This window comes from Mesoplodon mirus, assembly GCF_964341445.2.
Source record: "Mesoplodon mirus genome assembly, chromosome: 16".
NCBI lineage: Eukaryota > Metazoa > Chordata > Mammalia > Artiodactyla > Ziphiidae > Mesoplodon > Mesoplodon mirus.
Genome location: NC_138992.1, coordinates 33,458,480 through 33,480,190, shown reverse-complemented (window position 1 = coordinate 33,480,190; position 21,711 = coordinate 33,458,480). Strand labels below are relative to the sequence as shown.

The 21,711-nt window shown below is 42.5% G+C and overlaps 1 protein-coding gene across 2 annotated transcripts in view; it reads right to left on the bottom strand.

The window, feature by feature from the left end:
• Positions 1-21,711, bottom strand: part of NCALD (neurocalcin delta) — a 290,136-nt gene that overhangs the window by 255,378 nt on the left and 13,047 nt on the right. Inside the window, exon 1 of one of the 2 annotated variants that reach the window (XM_082601681.1) lies at positions 16,007-16,037. The exons of the other annotated variant lie outside the window; for it this stretch is intronic. The gene's annotated coding sequence lies outside the window, so the exon portion shown is untranslated. Of the gene's footprint in view, positions 1-16,006; positions 16,038-21,711 lie in introns of those variants that run through there. 2 annotated transcript variants of the gene reach the window in all.

Sequence of the window (21,711 nt, the reverse complement as noted above, 5' to 3'; positions counted from 1 at the left end):
TTACTCAGAATATAAACTGAGCTCCTGCAATGTGCCAGTCACTGAGCCAGGCCCAGTATGTACCAAGGTGAACAGGACAATCTCCCCTCCTGCCGTCATGGAGATTCCAGTCCAGCAAAAAAAGGAGAATTACAAAATTTATTTTTAGGTTATTACTATGATAGGTGCTATGCAGGAGAAATGCCAATGCTGAGTACACAAGGCAAAGGGGTGGGATGGGGGAGGGGAACGTGGAGGAGGGGAGGGTTGGGAAGTTGGGGGAGGGTATCCTGACTAAGTGGAGGAAATAGCAGGTTTACAGGGACATACTTCATCTCACTATAGTCTTTTCTGAATCTTCTCCTAATGGAAATTCACATTTAAAGAAGAAACAAAGACACAGAAATGCAAGTCCTTTGAAAAGCTGAGGGAGGGACTTAGAAGATGGAGAGCAGAAACAACTGTTTGCCCAGCCTGAAACGTTACTCAGAAATGGTTAAGGTGGAAAAAAAGAAACGTTGTGATCATTACACGTGTTTTCATACCAGGAGAAAAAGCCTCTATTTTCTATTTTTGTCCTAAACTATTTTTATTCAATATCCACACTCTACTATGTTTAGATACCTCTGCTGAAAAACAAGTATTCTAAGAGAACTGAGAGGCTTTTTTTCTTTCCTTTAGGACGTTTTTTGTTGGAAATGTTGTTTCCTGAAGAGTCATTCTAAGTGCTCAAAATGCTAAAAGGCACTAAAAAAATAATGAATAAATTTTCACAGAAACTGAATTTTCCAAGCAACAAACTTGGTGCTAATGAGGGGATTTCAACGTGGCCCCTTAGACACTTAAAACCAATTTCAAACAGAAATCCCATTAAAGGCCCCACAGGTGAGCACTCACAGGCAGGTGCATTCACTCTGGTGGCTTCTCTCAGGCAGACCTTGGCTCTGCTACAATGAACTCCCTCTTTATCACTCACAGGGATCCTCGCAGCAGAGTGTGATACATAGAATTTCCATCCTAGTTCAGCACAGGGCAATAGGGCACATTACTCACTTTCATGAAATTTATGGAAGATTTTGGTACTTAAGATGGTCTTCAATTATTTAAGGACCAGGCTATAAAAGCTATAGGCAAGTCATGGTAAATAGAGCAGGAAATGAGAAAGCCCACAGGCTTTGTCCTCTCTTCCTTCTCTCCCCACTCTGTACCCATTCCCAACAAGCCCCTTGTCTTTTCTCAGTAGCTTTTTTGTTACGGGAGATGGCAGCCCATGTTACACAGTGACCAGTGGCCCAGATACAAATATTCTGCCCCCTCTCCAGAGAAATGCATATACATGCTTGTCAGTCTACATGGGATGATCTTTTGAGTTCAGAAAATATTACTATACTCATATATATCCCAACTATGTTTACCTCCTTTTCCTTTTTATTAATTTAAACAGATCCTATTATCTTGGTCAAGAAACTAGAAATTAAGAGCATGTGTATCAGAGCCAAGGTCAAACTATTTCCAAATGCCCCATCCAGGCTCCCAGCTATGATCACCATCTTCATTCTCATTACAGTCATTTATTGAGTCAGGTCCTGTCTTAAGTGCTTTAAGTCAATTATATTTATTTCGCCTTCCCCTGAATTCTATAAGGTGAATACTACAATAGTATTCTCCCCATTTTACCAATGAGAAAGCTGAAAAGAGATTAAGTTATGTGGGCAACGTCACCCAGGTAATAAATGGAAGACCTGGGATGTCATCCCAGGCCTATCTGATTCCACAAACCAGTCTCTACACCGTAATGATGTTCGTTAAAACAGAACTTAACCCTTCAATGGAAGCATGTATTGTGTGTATGTGGTGGGGCAGGCGGGAGAGGGAGTGAGGGGAGCACTGTTTTATTGGTAATCTCTAATAAACCTTCATGACTGTAAGCTCTGAGAGGGCAGGCATCCTACGTGTCTTATTTTCCATGGTACCCAGATCCTAGCACAAGACTTGGCACACAGCAGGTGTTCAATGAAAGCCTGTTGAAGAAAAGAAGGAAGGGAGGGAGAGGGGGAGGGTGGGAGGAAGGGAAGGAAGGAAGGAATGCAGGCTGACTCTCAAAGAAAACAGTACATTTGGTAAAGTAGACAGAAATGTATGCGGGTCTGTAGCTCAGCTCCTGTATCTGAATGCTGTGGCCCTTTAAGAAATAAGGAGGCAGTTTTCCAGTTGTTCAGGGAGATAAAGGAGGAATGAACAAGATTGGCAGCAAAATACTTGTCATACGGTTAATAAGGTACTCAGACCAATCGGTTTAGGCCACATATAAATTTGTAAAAAATACTCAAGAGAGCAAAACCCCAGGGAAGTACAATGCAGTGGGCAGCTTTTCATTCCTGAAGATTCCAGTGGGGGTGGGTGGATGACCGTTGGTAGTGGGACCCTGGGAACAGCCATAAGGGACTAGTAAGTAAGCAGGAGGGCATCTTTGGGATAGCACTCATTCTGGACATTTTTCTCTTTTTGCTAAAACCTAACAAGGTTCATAAGGCCACTCCAACTCCAAAGTATGGAGAAGAATGCATTTTACACCACGAATGATGTAACATTCATTCCCGAACACAGGACAGAGTCATGAACAGGGATAGCGTTTATACTCTCGTGCAGCTCACAACAAATCAGCAAATAAACGTGAGAAGTACCAGGAAGTGATAAGTGCTATGCAGAGAATTAAAACGGGGTGCTGGAGGCTGTCATGGAGCTTATAGCAAATCAACAACTGAATCTGGGAAATATCAGTGTAGGATAAGGGCTCTGCAGAGAAGCCATGTGATTGACTTTAAAATGACGCAGAATAAAAACAAGAAGTCATTCTGAGTTTTCTCAATAAAGCCAAAAGCTACACTCTACTCTTCTTCCCTGAATTTATAGATAGACTTTTCCTTTCAGAATGCTGTGATAAGGGTACTGAGCTGGACTGTAACAGCTCAAATCCTTATAAGACAGAGCGAGAACAGCAAATAGAAACAAGTAAATGAAATTCAATCCATATAGTGTAAGGAATGCATTTTGCAGGCCTCAGTCATCTTTCTTTCTGGGAACTAACCTACTTTCCCAGCCAGTCTAAATGCCACAAAAGACCCTGTTAGCTTCGTGGAGCGGTGAAAAACAGAAACTCAGCCAGCATAGCCTTTGTGTTACATCAGGGCCTGAGGCCCTAGTGAGCTCACACTCAGGACAGGGGTGGTGGTGGCACCACCTTGGTCAAAGGCTTGGCAGCCGTGAGGAGAAAGACACTGCACGGGGCTGAGGCCAGAGCAAAAGGAAGGCCTGGCAGTTCCACCTCAGCCTTGGCGTCCCTGGAAGCCGTATGTAATACCAGGACAACAGAAGTGCACTACTTACAGCTGACAGGCAAGGGCTTTGCTCCGTCACCACAGGAAAAATAAATACCACAATGACAAGACCTCACTCCCCTCCGTCCTTGCCTGCACCTGACTGGGCCTAGCCAAGTCCACTCCCAGGAAAAGTAGAGATGCGGACACATCAGATGCTGCGTCATACAGTATCTTCTGGTTAAGGTGGCGTTTTACAGAAGGGGAAACAGGAGCCTGCATTCATTCCATGGGGACTTGAGAGCCACTGAAGCTTTTCAACAGTGGAATGATTAGATCCGTGCTTTACAGGAGACAGAAGTACTGGTAAAGGAAGGGTCTCAAGATGCGTAGAGAAAAGTGACCAAGATGGCAAAGTATCTGAAAACGATGAAAAATGAGAAACAGCTGAAAGTACTGGGCAGGGGGAAGACCTAGGGAACATAAAATACTCTTTAATACTTCAAGGCTCTCATATGGAAGAGGGATTCAGAGTTCTCTGCAAGAACTAGAGTGGAAGTTAAAGAGTTGGAATGGGGAAGAGATACAGATTTCACCTGTGACCAAACAGAAGAACTTTCTGATGACTAATGCTAAGCAAAAATAGAGCAGGTTACCCATGAAAGCTGTGACTCACTGGTGGTGTTCAAGTACGGTCCAGATTACATGACCATGAAATCCTTGTCCATTTTATGCTCTATTATTTCATGATTTCCTCCTTCAATGCCAAGGCCTTTCTAAGTCTATCAATTCATAGCTTTCCTGAAAAACACAACTCAAGTTCCATCTCCAAGTCGCTCCAGGCCTTTCCATAATCGTCTCTCCCTTTTCTGAATAAGACACTTATTACTTGTACCATTTATCTGGGAGATAAGCATGCACAGCTTTGTGGCACTGTTTCTATTGAACAGTTACCTATTTCTTGGATATCAATTAGTTTTCATGGATTTTATCTCTGTAATTAGACAATAGCCTCTGGAAAGCAATAATCTCATCTTATATTTACAGAACAAGTCTTGTGCCTTGCACATAGCAAATGCTCAGCCTGTTGGCTTATTACCAAGACTCCTCAGTGCCTACCCTGTAAAACTGCAGGTCTCAAGGTAAATTTCTTGTGTGCATTCATACAAGAAACGTTGTGGGTTCTTTCAGATGTCTGATCCTGATTATTTCATTTTCTGATTATATTCACTTACATTTTAGTTGTATTGAACTAAATATTTCTTCCAATTAAAACAGTATTCTTCCACAGCATATTTTTAGAGAAGGGGGAAAAAAAGAATGAAACTTTTAATTGAAAACATTTTAAACCTTTCTTTCCATCACAAAATAAAAGGAATGGTTCTGCAGCAGAAACTGTCATCCAGAAAATCAGCCACTTATGAAAGGCTTAATTTTTCTCATGGTTGAATTAAACAAGTGCAACGAACACTACTGATTTATTCTCCCACACAGAGGTTGCCTCTGTGAATATTAGAATTCAAGACCAATAACAGGGAATTCCCTGGTGGTCCAGTGGTTAGGACTCCACACTTCCACTGCAGGGGGCACGGGTTTGATCCCTGATCAGGGAAATAAGATCCTGTATGCTGTGTGTGTGGCATGGTCATAAATAAATAAATAAATAAATAAATAAATAAAATCAATAGGGAAACAATTGACTCCTCCATAAATGATGTTGAGACAACTGGCTATCCATCTGGAAAAGAGGTATATCACCAACCCATACCGCAAACAAACAAACAGATCAATTAACAAATTAAGGTGCCTATCAAACTGAATGACTGTAGGAATTTTTCAGCCCCTTTGGGTCTTTACATGGATACACTTGTTGAATGTGGCTCCTTCCATAACCTATTTAAGTGATCATTCCTTTTTCTAAATGCAGCCTTTGAGTTATACAAATTTCCAGTATCGGAGGGCAGTTCACATCCATATTTTGGATGTGAACTTTCCTTTGGAGAAGGAGCCAAAGCCTCAGAAGCTGAAATCTCCCCCAAGATGCTGCTTTTGAGCAAGCACCATGAGCTTGCCTTATACCAAGTCCTTCTGATACTTTGAGATTGGAGCAGATTCAATGGAAGATACCACAGACCCACTTTATATGTTGAGAACCAATGTGCATGCAGTTAGGCTTGTAAAAGGTTATAGCCTTGAAAATCCCTCTGATTTCTTATACGTAAAAAATTGCACATACTGCTTTTTTTTTTTTTTTTTTTTTTTTTTTTGCGGTACGCGGGCCTCTCACTGTTGTGGCCTCCCCCGTTGCGGAGCACAGGCTCCGGACGCTCAGGCTCAGCGGCCATGGCTCACGGGCCCAGCCGCTCCGCAGCATGTGGATCTTCCCAGACGGGGGCACGAATCCGCGTTCCCTGCATCGGCAGGCGGACTCTCAACCACTGCGCCACCAGGGAAGCCCACACATACTGTTTTCATGTAATGGATTTTCCATGACATCACATAAATTAGCATATGTTGGAAACTGTAAAGGGCTGTCTTCCCTTCTATTTCTGGCTGCTTCCACACTGAAAGACATGACCCCGTGGGTATGCAGAGTTAGACAATTCTATTTTTAAAAGAGAAATAAAGCATGGTGGGAATGGTTCTAAACCCCCAAATGGCCAGAGGCTACCAGATAAATACACTTCTGAGACAGAGGCTAAACACTTCTTGGAACCTGTTCTCCCTTCTGAGCACATTTACCACAGAAGTTCCCCTGCCTCTGAGGTCCTGTCCCCCTGCCACCAGGCAGTGAGGGGTTTGCAAATCTAATTGATGGGCATGTTTTCTCCTCATCCCTACCCCTGGCCCTCTCAGAGGCTCTGCCAAGGGTTCACTGCCCTAGTCCAGAACCAGGATCTCCTTTTCTTTAAGAAAGTTTAGTTCCAAATACCTTAGCCCACCTCTGCTATCGACCCGCAGAACTCCACCTCCACACCGTGGCCTGAAGAAAACCAGAAATGGGAAGCTTCCAATTCCCTTTGTCCCCAGGCTAATGAAATTGCGGGAGGGGCCGGGGGGGGATTTTATACATCTGAATTTTCACCTTCCTATTAGAGGGAAACTTGTATGAAATTCATCACGCAACTAGGCCCACCAGATGAGCTTGTTTTTGTGAAAAAAACAGCTAACAAACCAAAACTGTAGGGTCGTGTTTACCTGCTGTGATGGCTACTCTCCATTGGCCCCTTCAAGTCCACTCTATGCTTCACCCTGCTCAGAACCCCGGAAGGCTACATTTTATGGAACGCAGCACTGGGCTTCCTGCCATCTCCCTGGCTTCGGGATGGGGTCTGCAATGGAAGGCCTCGGCAGGTGAGAAGAAGGAAGAGAGGCGGAGGGTTTACTGTTCAGTCTTCTCCTGGCGGGTGGATATGTTCCTCCGCTCCAGGCACAGCTCCATCCAGTGGCCTCTCCCACCGGAAGTTCGTTCCCTTCCTCTGTCCCCTCAGGCCCAGGAGCGGTGACGGCCCCTCAGGGTGCTTTCATTGTCCTTTTTTGGTTTCCCTTAACCTGCCTACACTTTTGTAAATAGATCTTTCCTTAAACTCTCCTGAACTTCCTGCTTGAGTGTGCCTCTGTTTCCTGCCGGACTCTGCAGCACTATTTTAATCTAGCATTCTCCAGAAATGCCTCCACCTGAGGATTCAACAAGCCATGAGCACCTAAGAAACCAGGAGAGAGGAAAGAAACCAACTAGCTATATGTTGTTTATAAAAACAACTCATTCTTTGGACAGTTCTCTAAGCCTTTAACCTTTCTAAAGGTTTTAATGGAAAAAAAAACCCAAAAGAAGGAAATATCTCTGCTTAATTAAAACATCATCTACCACCATCCCAGGCTCTGCATCCAATACAACAAACTTCTGCTTCCAAAACCAAGGGTATAGACATAGCCCTCTTCCAGCATATGGTTCCATGACATAAATAGTTTTAATAAATGTCAGTATAATAAAATATATCATTATGACATCAGATAGTGTTATTTAAGAATAAGAGTGAAAAATCTGTTCTATAGGACAGCTGACTAATAAATGTTGGAGCTCTTAAGTGAAAGGAGTTTGCAATTTAATACCAAAATTGTTCAGCTATTTCTAACTGACTCAAAAACAACTCTTGGAAACCTCGGAGATCAACAAGCACTGAAGCATCTTTCCATCAGTGGAAAGGGCTTAAAGGACTCTCCAAATAACATCCTCTCTCTCCCATATCTGAAATTAAAGGCAAGCCAGAAGCTATCAAGTGTAACTTTAGCCATGCAGAACCCATCTGAAGAGAATACAGTCACGTCTCTTCCGTTTAAGAACAAGGATAAAGGAGTGCTGAAAAACCACCACTTTTTCAAATCACAGAGAACGGCATTTTATGACTGAATCCGTGACTCCCTAAGACAACTCCACCCAGAGAGTTTCCACCATCATCTCAGATCAGGTCTTTGCAGCTCAGCTTCTCGTCTGTGCTGAGAGCTCAGGCATCCCACACACTTTGGGGGCTGGAATACCAGCTTTCTAAGTAACATGTGACAGCAGACACCAGAGTCGGGGACATGGATGTAGCTGAAGGGCCTATCCACAGACTATCTACTCTATTAGAGGAGAAAATATCCAAACAAGGTCAGTCCCATGCTCCCTTTAATCCAGCATCCTGCCCCTCGCTGAGAACTGTCATTTAAACACCAGCTTCAAGGATGAAGGACATCCTCTAAAAGCACGTTTCCACTCCTGACCCCTATAGATTATATCACCCACTGTCCTGTCCTTAAAAAATAATCAGGAAGATTAACTGAACAACAATAAAAAAGAGTCTAGTGGGACAAGGTGAAGTTTACTTCTGCTTCTCCATCTAGCCAGAAGTTCCAGAGGTGGCTTGGGAGGTTGGGTCTGTCTCCTTTAGGTGAGGAAAATTCTCCCCTTTACATCACCATCTCCATACCCTGCTTCACTCACAAACGTGACCTATCTGGCCCTGTCCTAGACGGTGTCCCAGGTTCACTCCTATGAACATTTAAAGATACAATTAAAGAAAGAGGAAGATGAACTGGCCAGGCGGCAGGGTGGGGACAGAGAATCCTGTGGATGCTGCAGTGGCTTTAAAACTTGTTGGCAAATTCTGTGATATTTCTCCCATCTAGAGGTGGAGTCAAATTCCCTACCTCTTGAATTTGGGATGGCTTACTCACATCCACCAAATAAAATGTGGTGGAAGCTGTGCTGGTAACTTGAAAATTTAGATCAAAAGAGCAATAGAACTTCTGTCTGGCGCTCGCTCTCGCTCTCTCTCTCTCTCTCTCTCTCTCTCTCTCTCTCTCCCCCCCACCCCACCTCTTTTTCTCATTCAGGATCTTCACTTGTGGAACTCAGCCACCAAGCCACATGGAAGCCAAGCACCCATGGAGAGGCCCATGGGAAAAGGAACCAGGGTTCCCCATCCCAGCCTTCTGGCAAGCCCCTCACCTCAAGCCCCCAGCCAAAAACCAGAGCCAACTTGCCAGCCATGAGAGGGTGTCATCATGGCAGTGGGTCCTCCAGCCTCCAGTTGACCTGTCCCAGCTGATACCGTGTGGAGCAGAGATGAGCCTTCCCACCCAGCCCAGCTCTGATTAGAGATTCGTGAGGCATATAAGTGATTGCTGTGCCCCTTGGTTTTGGGGTGATTTGTTACGCAGCAATATCAGAACAGAAGCTTAGACTCTAAAACTTTTACTACTAATTCCAATATGGAACCTATTAAATATGTCTTCATCTAGTGAGAGGACAGAAAAATAAGGGAGAAGGCAGGTTCTATAGCTTCTACATTTTTTAAAACCATGAGAACCCAAATATGACCCCCAGAAAAGGTACCCGTGACCTTTTACACTTGACATTTTACTCATTTTTAAGGGCTATAAAAAATGGAAGAGGAAAGAGGATGAATGCTAATGATGCTGGGACTGGGGAGCCAGACGTGAGTAGGCACGCCATCTCTGCCCCTTCACTTTAAAAACCCTTGCAATACTTCCTTTTTCTTCCCAAGCTGCTTACTTTTGCTGGCAAGATTATTTACAGTCAACCCTTCTTCCTAGAAGGACATCAGATCAACTTCCAAAAACACTCATTCAATAACATTCAAGGGGTGAGGGTTGAAGCTCTAAAGCCTTAGGGCGTGTTTTTTTCCTGAAAATTATTCTGCACACTCCATCACATGAAGTTCCTGAAATTCACCCAGCAGCATGTCAGTTTCTTGTTCAAAAACAAATGAGCACTCCCTTTTACTTACTGTATTAAATCTAATTTTCTTTGTCTATCTTTTATGGTATCATAGCTTCCCCTTGTATACTGAACTATACTTCCCAATCTGCCTTGGTTATTCTCACCTCTAAGCTTTGATTCATGCCAAGCCATAGCCCCTTACCTATGTCTTTTTTATCAGCCAACTGTCTTTCAAAGCCATATTCAAGACTAATCTCAATTTTTAAAAAAATTCCCTGACCACTGCAGCTGACAGAAATCCCTCTCTCCATCTGAACTCCTACGGCACTCACAATCCACGGGGCTCATCAGATATTTATGCAGATCTTCCCATTCTCCACCGCTCATTATGGGTCCTTCAAGTGCAGGACCGTATGTTATTCATCTTTACATTCCTCCCCATCACTCCAAACATACCCACAGCCCCACTCAGCCATCTTGAATATCTTATGTGTTCAATTACTGCTTATTAGATTAGTTCAATGAACTAAGTAATATGGCAAATAGCCTGCAAAGTTCCATCTAGTAATACTTTTATTTTAACCAGTAACTACTCTTAAGGAATGAAGCTTTAATTGGGCAATTCTGAGCCTGAGCCAGCCAGCTGGGGTTGGTAAGTATTTGGTGGGGGAGGGATTGAGGGACACTCAAATGAGGAGGTGGCTGCCTATGTCAGACCTGCCCGGGGAAATTTATCTTCTGTTTATTATGTATGAAGAAAGGTGTAGAAATTATTTAGTGTAAACCTTCAATTTACAGATGAAGACAGTAAGACTCAGAGAGGATAAGTAATAAGTCCCAAAGCAGCTGGTTATCCGCAGAACTGGCCTTGACCTAATTTCTCCTGACTCCTGCTCTAGCATTCTTTCTACTACAGAAAACTGGAGGACTACTGCCTTTTCTCAATAAGCACTCCTCTTTGAAGAGCAGCCTACAGACAGTATTTCAAATTGAACATTTAAATGATCTTTTTTAAGTCAATTTTGACTGTGAAGAGTGACCCCAATTGCTAGACATTTTCTTCTCAAGAAAAAAAAAAAATCCACTTTTTTACTCCTCTGACTGAGAAAGATGCATTCATGTATCTAACTTGCAAGCAATTTCTCCAAAGGAAAAGGGGATTCTTATCTGAGCACTGCATCATACAGTGTCTCTGGGATGAAAACAGTGAACCAGACCAAGTAATTGGCATAGCCAAAAGAAAAATATAAAAGATGAAAGCCGATGCATTAAAAACAAACCCAGAACCCAGGACATTTCTCAAGTAAATGTGTGCATTTACTTGAGAAATTGATAAAAAGCAGCTTAAATTACAAACCCTTTTCTTTAAGAGGCTCAGCAATCACTCCTTGTTAGTATACTAGCAAATCCTTTTTACCAGATTTACCTTCCAGATTCTAAGATGGATTAAATCTTTCCACTGACCTTGTCAAAACAGGTCTTTCTCATAACAAGAAGTAATAAAGGCAACTCCATGGCCCAGATTAATAAGATCAGACAGGTAGGCTGACACAGACAGCAGAACAAAGTCCCCGAGTAATTTTTAATTTAAAAAAGTAACCCATGAGAAATGAGTACTCCACTTTGTTTTCAAGTTCTGGCTCTATATTTTGATTAAATAAGGAAAAGTTATTTATCTATAGCTATATCTATATCTGGGATATACATACTTGTCAACACATATGTCAAAATAGAAATTTAAGGAGTATAATGGTATACGGTAGTTAAGAACCCATCCTCTAAAGCCAACTGCCTAGTTGAAACCCCAGCTCTGTCACTTCCTGTGTGACGTTGGGAGAGTTACTTAAAACATTTCATAGTTCAGTGTCTTGATCTAAAACATGAAATTGATATTATTAGTTAATTCATAAGGTTGTTATTAGGAATCAGTGACAATACATGCAAGGGACTTAGTGCCTACTAAACACATAAACATTAGCTGTTATTATTATCTGGGAGAGGGGCAAAATTATTAATATGTGACTACAGATGGTCTTCCCCTATCCCCTCCTGCTTGTCAGGTCAGCTCCAGGGTTTTCCCTTGTTGCACTGTCTGAGTCTGGGTGTGAGAAAATCCACTAGAGAGCATTCAAACTCTATTTCCCGGGGGAAGGTTCTATGTAGGAAAAAGGGTCATGGGTTGGGTGTGTGGGCTTGGGGGAAGATGGCTAAGTATATGAGCTAGACAGTATGTGTCAGCAGAAAAGTAACAGAGAAGCCATTTAGAAATGAGATGGCAATATGAAGAGAGAGGAAGTTTCAAGCAACTGTGGCATGAAATAGAATTGAAAAGAAGATAAAAGGTAGATTTAAGAACTTCATGTTCATTTCATGTTCTTTGAGAGTTATGATAAAGATAGGAATTAATTTTTTTTGTAATTGCTTTGGACTATGGGACATTGTTCCCTTGGATGTGAGGCTGTACTGAGACTGAGCCTCAATTTCATATGGGCGCAGAGCAAGTTAGAGAGACAGAACAATTTGCAGTACATGGCTTCAGATTTACAAGAACAGATTATCACAAAATGGTAAACATCACTGAGCAGAGCACACAGCTTTAAAAAGAAGCTAAAACATTCCCTCCATGTATTCACTAGAGGCCTTTAAAAAATATTTTGGCAATAGGTATCCAGAGCCATAAAAACATTTATCCCCCTCCATGGGGTACTAATTCATCCTAAAGGAGAAAAAAAGAAACGCTGTACACAGAAGATGCTCATGGCAACATTATTTATAACAGTAAAAAAAAAAAAAGGAACCAACCAACCAACTAACCAAAATAAAGTGCACTGATTTAATAGAATGATACAACTTTGTTTAAAATGATAATGTTAAAACTTGGGAAAATTTCTTAAAAACCCAGAATACTGATGCTGATCCTGGAGCTGTCCGCTTCCAGATTAAGGACACAGAAAAGATCACTGCCCTTAGAATTATGGGCTGTAGCCTGTTTGCTGATGCTTTCTGGCTAACCCAGGCTTCTCCAGGCTTTCAGAACTCCTTTATTTTCCTCAGACGAAATGACTTTAGGAGATTAACCCTCATCCAATTAACCTAGTATCTGCAACTGCCCACCAGTTTAAAGAGATCTGGGGCCTGGCCCCTCTTATTCTCCTTAGTTCTAGTATAAGAATAACAAATAAAAGTTTTGCATTTATTCTTCTGGTTTTGAAGCTTTTTAAGTTTCACATCCTCTATTGGATTCAGAGGATTAATAAAGCCTTTGATAACCCATTTCTTTAAATAACAGTCCCAGCACGCCTGGAACAGTAAGTAGAATCCTGGGAACAATGCTCTTACTGAGAACCTGTGTGATCTCTGCCACATAATCTGTAGAATCAGACCTGGGTTTTTATTTAAGGAACTTGCAGAAAAGGAGAGAAACATAACATGTTAACAACATTCATTCCTTCATTCATTCATTCCACAAATAAGCACCGACAATGTGCCAGACACCATTGGGAGCACAGACTGTCACAGTCCCAAGCTGCAAAAGATGCACAGAACAGTTAATTCTCATAAAATGGGATGTGTGCCTTGAGAGAGGAAGTGTGGGGAGACAGAGGAGACAGCTAAGCTAGCTTCCAGTAAGTCAGGGAAGAGGAGGCAACACTCTCCCTTGATTTGATCGGAAAGATTTCAAATCAATCGTAGAAAAAATGAAGAAATAGGCGCAATTCAGACTTTGTATTCTTATTTCTAAGCCATATTCTTTCAGCCTGTCCTGTTCTATTCTCCTAAACACCGCCTTCAAATACCATTTCAAAAGCAGACACCATAAATGTAATCTGAGAACCAAAGTCCCCTCAGCAAATAGCAGCAGATAAGCTAACATTCTCTAACAACCCACTGTGGGCCAGGCCCTCATCCAACTGCCAACCATGCCATTTTGATTTTCTCTGTCTTGGATGAAAATATTCTCTCTCTCCATCCTGGTATGGTTTTAATTTAGCTCTGTGAATGACAGTAGTAGGAAGTAGTTTATTTTGGTTTTAAGTAGAAAGGAAGACGTATTTTGTTGGTTTTTTTTAAGAGTGGCAAAGGGCACGCTGAATCATCTTCTTTTGCCTGACATCGTATAGACAATGTGCTATTTTTATAGAAAAGATTCATCTTCTCTAATTCTGATGGTGTCCTGAGTAGCCTCAGTGTGACAAGTCGGAGAAACCACACAGTGACACAGACTTGTCACAAACACAATAAATTATCAGGTGCCCCTCACCTCTCCTGGAAAACCTACCAAGGCTGCTTGTTCCCGTGAGGCTGAGACCCTTACAGCTTCATGCAGGATGGGAATTTGAGAAGAAAGGGAGTCAACATTGATCCATCTCCGTTGTAATCCCACTAACACAAAAACCCTAACCCTGAAATCCGATTTTAGCCACTCCAAAAAAATTTCAGGAAAAAATAACAATTTTGAAACATGCAGAAGTTTGCAAAAGTTATCTACTTCACATAAATAGTACTAACTCACGTGCCTGAGTTCTCCCCCAAGGCAGCGGGGATCCAGAGGAGTTCAGGGAGGGCCAAGGAAGGCAACAGAGAGAAAAGACAGGGCTGAGGAAACAGGGCAAGAAAGAGTCTGGCCAACCACCCAATGCAAAGGATCTAGGTAAAGGGGAGACGCAGGTGGAGAATAGGAGAAAACAAAGGAGAATGGAACAAATCTGGAGGTGCTATTTATAGGGTGTCTGTGGAGAAGGCAAGAGCCAGGGAGGGCCCAGAACCATTTCAGAAGGCACAGGCAATACAATTAAAACCCTGGCCATGTTCCTCCCAACTGCTCACTGTCCACCATCCAGGGCAAAAAGGGTCTCTTGAAGAGGCAGTCCCCTTGAAAATCCCTCAGGAACGTGTCTCTCTGGGGCCTTGCCATGCTGCTTGTCAAAAATTTCAGCACAGCTAGTTTTGGTTCTTGCGCTGGAGTGAATCTTTGGTTGAGCACCAGCTGAACTAGCCGGCTTCATTTATCGGCCATGTTGGATGAAAAGCACATTATTAAAGCTCTATGCGGCAAGATGCTCATACCATGTAAGTCATGTGAGAGGCAAAGCCATCTGAGCAAAGAGTGTGGGCGGTGATGCCCTGATGGAAGGGCCGACAGAAGTGCTGCTGTTATTCAAATGTTCAGTGGGCTTGTTCTTTCTCTTCTCGGTTCCTCCTTCCCTCTTGACCCTAATCACAAAGAGCTCAATTATGATAAGGCAAGGTGTGTCACCTTTTCCCAAAGTCAAGTGAATTCATGAATTTCCATTATTAAGCTAAAATATATGTATTAACTATAAAGGCTGAAAATGTAAACTGCTTCAACAAATATTAAAATATATTAAAACATATAAGGACAATGAATGCAGGTTGATAAAGAACATCCATCTATCATGGAGATCTTCCCTCTACTTTGTGATTGACAGGAAAGACTCTATACTATAATAAAACAAATGGCCAACATCCCAGCCATGCCACTTACCAGCTGGCTGAATCTGGGCAAGGTAACTAATAGCTGTGTCTAAGTTGTAAGCAGGATTAATAATGGATTGTTGTCTAAGTGTCCATCGACAGATGAATGGATAAAGAAGATGTGGTACATATATACAATGGAGTATTACTCAGCCATAAAAAGAAACGAAACTGAGTTATTTGTAGTGAGGTGGATGGACCTAGAGTCTGTCATACAGAGTGAAGTAAGGCAGAAAGGGAAAAATAAATACCGTATGCTAACACATATATATGGAATCTAAAAAAATGGCTCTGATGAACCTAGGGGCAGGACAGGAATAAAGACGCAGACGTAGAGAATGGACTTGAGGACATGGGGGGGGAAGGGTAAGCTGGGACGAAGTGAGAGAGTGGCATGGACTTATATATACTACTAAATGTAAAACAGATAGCTAGTGGGAAGCAGCCGCATAGCACAGCGAGATCAGCTCAGTGCTTTGTGCCCACCTAGAGGTGTGGGATAGGGAGGGTGGGAGGGAGACGCAAGAGGGAGGAGATATGGGGATATATGTATATGTGCAGCTGATTCACTTTGTTATAAAGCAGAAACTAACATACCATTGTAAAGCAATTATACTCCAATAAAGATGTAAAAAAAAAAGGATTGTTGTGAGGATTAAAGAGTTAAAATACATGAAGCACTCAGAGTGGTTCCTGGCACAAGGCCACTGCATTGCACACCTTCTGGGTGACATTCCCAGGGTTGTCCATGAGGAAGGTGCCCCTGGGAGCTGTGTGGTGCATAGCTCATGCCCAGGCCTGGCAGAGAACAAGTGCTATTTGCTGTTCTTCTCATTTACTGGGTCTTTACTATGTACTAAGTAATGTGCCAAGCAATTTTCAAAGACTTTCTTGCTTAATCTTCAGAATAACCCTATGAGGTAGGTACTCTTATTATTTCCATTTTAGAAATGAAGAAACTGAGGTGCAGAAAGTTTAAGTAACTTACCCAGTATAAGCCAAGACATCAAGACTCAGACCCAGGGTGCCTAACTACAGCTCAGGCTCTCTGTACACACCACCTGGCCAGGCAAGGAAGGGACCAGGTCATCCTTAGATTAAACCGACCAGTTTATGCAATTAATCCACAAGCATACTCTATAGGGAAAAAAAGGCTAAATCACTCCCTCATCTCCAGAACGCGCAGTCCAGGGATCATTAGCTGCTGCCACCACCTTTCCCCTGATGCTGTGAAATGGGGAGCCATAGCCAGAATTAACAAAGAGCATCACTTGTCCAGAGTCAATAAAGATCTTTCTGTGCCCACAGCTCCTAACAAGGGCACATGAAATTAGTTAAATAAGCAAACCAGTAGGTTGATAATAGAAAGGTCAACACAAATGTATCTGCTAATCGGCTGATAGGCCCATGTCCCAGCAAATCTGAAGCAATTTCACTGCCCAGGAAAGATGAGAATTTCAGGCCTTAGCTTTTTGGACTCCCTCTTGCTGTCCAAGAAGTAACACTGGGTGAGGATACTATTTTAAACCAGTAAATTCCAGTGACGCATGCAAAGAGAAGCGGGGCTGACACAGAGTGGGGGAGGCGTGGATGAAGCTCCAGCAAGTCCTGTCCTCCTCGTCCCACCACAATCCTTCCCTCTCCTGACTACCAGTTCTCCATGCCGTTCGGCTGCCTGTTGCATTGGGGACAATCTGCACTTTCACAGCTGAAAGGACAGACTTCTGGAGGACGCGTGACAGAACAAATGGGCTCTGCAGTCAGTCCAACTGAGCCCAAATCTTGGCTCTACCACCTCCCACTGTGTGACTTGCCAAAAACCCCAAGAGTCTTCTTAGCCTCGGTTTCCTCATCTATACATCTGGGACGCGAACAGTATCTATCTAATGGGATTGATGTAAAGATTAGATGCATGTCAGCTTCCAGAACTCCATAAATAAAAGTTGCTATTCAAGATTCTGTCTGTATTGATTGAAAGTGGTGACACATATTTTTCTTTAATTTACAAGGACATAGACATTCAAATGTTCATTATGCTCTCCAAAGCAATCACCTTAAGAATATCTCTAGGCAGCATTTTTTCCCTGAAGCTTCCTTTGCTTAACATGTTTCTGGAACTTCTCCTTTGGAATGGCCTCCAGCAGGAACATCTGTGGTGATGACAAGCCTCTTTCCTTTGGGGATGCGTTATGACCAGAAGGATCATTCAGAGGCAAGCACAGTGTCAAGAAAAGGAGCATCCTTCCAGTCAAAAGTGAGGGGCAACTGTGAAGCTCCAATCTGGTCCCAATACAACATGTCCAGTTCTACTGGCTGCCACTGCTCCCATCCTACACACTAGAGTTCTCAAGCCTCACCTCCTGCTCTCAGGACTCGGCGCCCGCTATTCCTCCTGAATGGAATGGTACAGTCTTTCTCCCTGATCCCTCTGGAAATATCCTAATTATCCACCATGCCCCAGCCCACATTCAACCCTTCTGTGATGCTTCTCCTCTGCCAATGAGGCAGAACAGCACAGAGGGTAAGAATACAGACATGAGGGTCCAATGACAGGCCTCAAGAGAAGCAGCAGCCCAGCTGGTGATGTGCATGGACCACGGAGCCAGGCTGCCTGGGTCTGAATCCTGCCCCTACAATGTAGCCACGAGCTCTGTGATCTTAGATGAGTTACATCACTTCCCCATGTCTCAGTTTCCTCAACAGTGAGATAGAATAAAGCATAGTAGGTACCTCAAAGGTCTGTTTTGGAGATTATATAAAGCACCTAGAGCAGTACCCTACAAATATTTAATAAAGTCCTATATCTATTGTCTCCTAGCTGGATGATTTTTGGTGGGTTATTTAACCTCTTTGCATCTCAATTTCTTGACTTTAAAGCGAGGGTAAAAAAAATAGCATCAACTCTGTACGACTGTTGAGGATTAAATAAAATAATACGTATATGTAATTTGCCTAGTACATAATGTATGTAGAGCCTTGTAGAGTTTTTTTTTAAAACAGTTGTTTCTTCTGAACTCCATAACACCTTATTTGTATCTCTATTATGGCACATATCAAATTATAATAACCTAGACTGCAAACTCCTGGAGGACAGGAACTGTGTCATTATTCTTCTGATAAAGGGAAAACCTGTTCACTGGCAACTAGGCTGTTAGGGGGAAACTGAAAATTGAAACAGAAACCATAACTTGCAAAACTGTATTATAATGCACAAAACAGAAAAATTGTACCAAACCATGACATGCGAGACAAACTAAGTTCAGACTCAACACCAGCTCATTCAGATGCATGGTATTCTAAGCAAGACCACAGACAAACTAACCTAACAGTAACTCCACACTGTTATGTGCCCCAAAGATAAGACCACAGACTGTTTCAGCAACTTCCTACATTACAAATTCTGGCCGATCTTTGCCAAAGCCATCCTCGGACTAACTCCAGTCCTGCAAACTCTATAGATGTTCTTCCCTAACTTCCACCTATTGAAATGCCCCACAATTCTCCACGATGTGTGCTCTCCCTTACTGCAGCCAGCTAATAAACCTAAGCTTGTCTGACGGTGGTGTGTCCTGGGAGTCTTGTCTGGTGGGCTTTAACACATGTTGGTGTGCCAAGGCCTTGGAGCAGCACCTGGGACTAAGCAGGCATTTAATAAATTGCATCTTGAACAAAAGAAATGGGGTAATGAGACTCTTTTGCTTTTGTAACTTATGAGTTCTGAAGATAATTCTAAATAGAGAGTTTCAAAAATATTAAGAACTACATCAAGCAGCCTTGAGGAGACTATGTATATAATTTTCCAAGCTATATACCTTAAAGAGAAATCTCAACTGAAAATATGTAATCGGGAACACTGATTAAAAACCAGTCTTGGACTTGCCTAGCAGTGCAGTGGTTAAGACTCCGAGCTTTCAATGCAGGGGTCACGGGTTCGAACCCTGGTCGGGGAACTAAGATCCCACATGCTGCGCAGCGTGGTCAAAAAATAAAAAAATTTATTTAAAAGTTAAAAAAAAACAGTCTTGTTGCTGTGCACTTATACACATCAAGTATAATTCATGCTCTACTGGAAATGATAAACTAATTGAGGACACATGAGGTAAACAAGGAAGTGGACATGGTCTGTGTTCCCACAGCACCTAGCAGAGGGTCTTGCTCACGGCAGTTGCTCACGAAAACGTATTCATTGGCTACTGACAGGGATTTTACTCTGTCAGTAATAACTGGCTGAGCTTTTGAGTGGAGGCAGATCCTGATAAATATGAGAGTCTAGGAAACTCATGTAGCAAAAGTAAAGAAATCCTGTGAGCAGGCAGGCTTGTGGGAGGGTATCTCAATAACCAGACCATTAGGAAGGTCCTTGCCTATGGGGGTAACAGTGGGAAAGGAAACAAATCTATCTTGCAGAGCTAGAAGAGATGACCGTGATTGACTAAGTGAACGTGAGGGAGCGTGGAGGGCACCGGAGGTAAAGATGCATCAATGTTTAGCACCACAGCGATGTGGAAAATGATCCTGATGCAGACAGGAATAGCTGCCAAGGACAGAGGTGATCTTTTCATCAGGGCTAACGCCTATTATCATGGGGTTCGGGTTCTTAGGTTAAAGCAAAGGTATGGCATTGCATTAACCACTACCTACTGCTCTAACACCGTGAAGAGGTCAGATCAATAAGGGTGAAAAGATCTTTGTATCCACGTAGAGTCACTAACTATAAGCACCTCATTGATCCTAGCTACTCAAAACCATGACATTCCTTCATAAGGCATGATACACAGATTTTTTTCTCTAGCTTTGCTCAAAATCGCAATAAAACTAATTTAAGCTATGAGAGTCAATGACTCTTGAAATTTAAGCCAACTGACCACGAGAATGAATAGCTTATGATCCTTTTTTTTTTTTTTTACTTTTTTACTTTAACATTTTTGTGATTTAAAAAGAGCAGCCAATATGACTGAAGACAAAGCCAGACCAGACATTTTTCCAAACTAGGGAAAAAGGAAATACAGTCGAGACGAATAACAGTGAAAACTAACTAAATGACATAAATAAATAAATAATACCTTTAAAGAGCATGTTTTTATTTTATTTTTTCCAGAGCCTTTTATGTGAAGGTAGCTTTGCCCAAGAATCCATCACAAATATGGAAAGGAAAAGTGGGGTTAATTAAATGGGAAGAAAACATCTCAGCAAATAGGAGACTGACAGCCTCCACAGCATCATATTTAAGATTCGATATAAAGTATTTCAGAGAGATAGTCCACCAGGAAAAGGAAGATCAAATATGAATCTCTTTTCCCAAGAATGCAATCTTCTGGGCACTGCCAATTCATCACTCACTAAAAACCCGCAGCTGAAGAAAACATTTTCGGATCCCTTCGCTGAAATTGCTGCAACCAATCTATTTTCAGCTCTATTTCTCTGAGACTCACAGCAGAAGTTCTTAAATGATCCTGGGGCCAGGTTTTGTTAAAGTTGCCAGAAGCATTTAAGATGGTTTTGTTGCTTTGCTTTCATTTTCAAATAATCTGCAACTGAAGGTACTGGGCTAGAGTGAATGCTTTCCCAGAAGCAGGCCTCTCTACCTCTTGGTCATCTGGGTCTGTTTTCATTAAATAATCATGCACCAAAAAATCAATGAACAACTGGAGATGATTATTTAGTAATTACATTTAGCTCCAACAGAAACAACTCATTAGGACAAGAAGAGCACACACGTTATGATGGCCATTTTTAACTCTGAAAATGCCCGTTGAGGCAACCAACAATGCAAGCTATGCCAGTCCCCCTCCTCCCTCAGGGCCCCTGGAGGTCAAATTCAGGCTTCACATCATGTTAAAGGCAATACCTTTCTCACCACACAGTGAGGCCGAGGAAACTGTAGAAATCAGGGTCTGTGCACTAAAAAACTTCAGAACAGGCTAAGGGAGTAGCAAGTTTTTAAAACAATAAACTGGCTCTATAGAAAACGGATTTGCTCATTAACTGAAAGCAACTACTTTGAATTTCCTCTAAACGTAATATCACGAGTAATCATTTCAGGGGCTCAAATAGCAACAAACCATTTTGCTCGCTATTCCCCATCCCTGCTACAACACCCACAATCCTACTCCACCTCTCCTGCCCCCGTGTCACCTATACTGTTGGCTTCCTGTTGGGTTTGACTAATGGAGGCACCAGACAAAGACGGGAGGGCTGGGAGGAGAGCAACGGGGTTTTGTTTCCCCTACTCTCTCCCTGTTTCACCTCAGTGTCTGACCACAGTTATGGCCCTTCACCGCTACGGCTCCTGTCGAGTGGCCCTTCCGCCATGGTTACAACCCTCCCTGGACTCCACTATTTGTCCCTCTTGTCCCTTTGGCCTGGGGATAGCAACAGCTTCCCGCTGCCGCTAGTTCCTGAGGGCTAGACCACACCCCTTGTGTGTTCTCATAACCCTGCCCACGGGTTTGCAATAGTCCCTTCCTTCACTAACTCTCTTCATTCAAACCCTCCGAGGTAAATTGTTTCCTGCCAAGATCCCAATGCAACCACTTGGCAAAATAAATATAGCAGTGCTTGTTTCCTCACTGAAGACAGTGAGCAAACACAAAAAGAAGACCAGTATCTATGAAAAAAATGTGCATGAGCAAAACAAACCTCCACCAACCTGTTTTGGCAAACTTGATGTATTTAATGTCATACTTAATGTCA